Raw genomic sequence first — 2,146 nt, forward strand, 5'->3', positions numbered from 1 at the left:
TATATATATACACATATGTATATGTATATATATACTTCATTTCCCTCATCATCATCATCATCATCATCGTCGCCGTCGTCGTTGAGGGCAGCATCATCATATAAATAATCAATTTCATCATCATCAACAGCAGCATCATAATCATGAATGTCGTTGTCGTCTTTGTCGTTGTTGCCATCATCATCGTCATCATCATCATCATCATCGTCATCGTCATCATCATCATCATCATCATCATCATCATCATCATCATCATCATCATCATCATCATCATCATCATCATCATCATCATCACTATGGTTGTCTTCGTCATTATCCTCATACGCTCTCAGCAAGTATAATGCCATGGGTCACCAAATCTCGGTCTGTTTGTTCTATTGCCCTTATTATATCCACTACGTTTTATATCTGTCCAATTCTTGGTAATATTCATGCATGAAATTCTTGTTTTTTTCCCCTTTCCGTTTTCTTTTATTCCTATTTTATTTTCTCTTCTACTAATAGTCTTTGTACACTATTTTTTTCTAATTAAGTGTCCAGAGTATTTTAGTATTCTCGCTTTGATGAAGTCTACTAAAATATTCCTAACTTTTGCCATTCTTAGTAGTTCACGTGCATAATTCATTGACTAACAAATCAAGTGATTTAATTAGATTTTGGAAACCTTTTCAAGCTTAAAATGATCAAATGTTCGTCTCTACAATTGTCTTTCCTTCTTATATAATACCGTTGTTACCTTTTCTTTCATCCGTGTCGTAATGGCTGATTGATAAACTATCGTTACATACACACCTCTCGCGCCATGCTGGGCGGTCTTTTATTTTCTGTGTCTTCATCCTGTTGTTGTTCTGATACAGTGGAAAATAAAAACATTTTCTTGGTACATTATGCCGTCTGTTGACCAAAATCAGTAACCATCCCACTACATATATATCTATGATATGTATATGTATATGTATATATACATACATTTATACGTACATTACAAACATATATACATGTATACATTTATACATGTAGAGGTACATTTATATATACATATATATGTGTGTGTGTGTGCGTGCATGTGTGTGCGTGCGGGTGCGTGTGTGTCTCTGAAAGTTAAAGCCTTTCAGTTATAATGTCTTAAAAATACTCTACATTCATATTGAGTTTTGTAATTTATCACCTCTGGTGAATCATAGACTGACATACATACACACATACATATATATACATACATACATACATACATACATACATACATACATACATACATACATACATAGAGGCAGGCAGGCACACAAACGTATATATATATATGCACATATATATATACATACATACATACATACATACGTCCTTGTCGAGGTAAAAAACATTAACATAGCCATATGATTTTTTAAAAACCCCTTTAAAATGACTGTAATAAGTAAAAGAAAAGATTAGAAGAATGAATTTAAGCCAGTATGAAAACTATATGAAAATAATAAAACCCACAACAATCAGGAACCAATATAAACGAAATATTAACTCATATTAAGTTTTAGAATAGATACACTTTTTCGTTGCACTCCGTGTGAGTTGACTAAAAAGATTGGTAACCAACTGTCATGTACGAACTGAAAGTCTCACGTTCAAACCGTGCTGGCATAGAAGATCGGACATAAAAAATACGATGCCAGTGGTGAAACTCACGAGGAATATGAACGCATATCAAGATAAAACACATAGGTGCAAGCATGGCTGTGTTGTAAGAAGTTTGCTTCTCAACCACATGGTACTGGGTTCAGTCCCAGTACATGGTACCTTGGGTAAGTGTCTTCTCCTATAGCCTCAGGCCGACCAAAGCCTTGTGAGTGGATTTGGTGAACCGAGACTGAATGAAGCCTGTTGTATGTATGTATATATATATATATATATATATATATATATATACAAGAATAAGGGCAGAGAATCGTCAATTAATAATAGAATTAACAATTAACAATTCTGCCAAGTAGTTCAGTATGAAAAAAACCTTTATCGGTAAGACTATTTATCATTATAAATATACAGGGATTAGCAATTGAGTTGCTTCTCCAACATACTGAAAATTTAGAAATAGCAGTCAAAGAACTACTGATTCCAAACTACAAATTTTCTCTAAAGTGGATGGCGATATATA

This window comes from Octopus bimaculoides, chromosome 19, assembly GCF_001194135.2.
Source record: "Octopus bimaculoides isolate UCB-OBI-ISO-001 chromosome 19, ASM119413v2, whole genome shotgun sequence".
NCBI classification, from domain to species: Eukaryota; Metazoa; Mollusca; class Cephalopoda; order Octopoda; family Octopodidae; genus Octopus; species Octopus bimaculoides.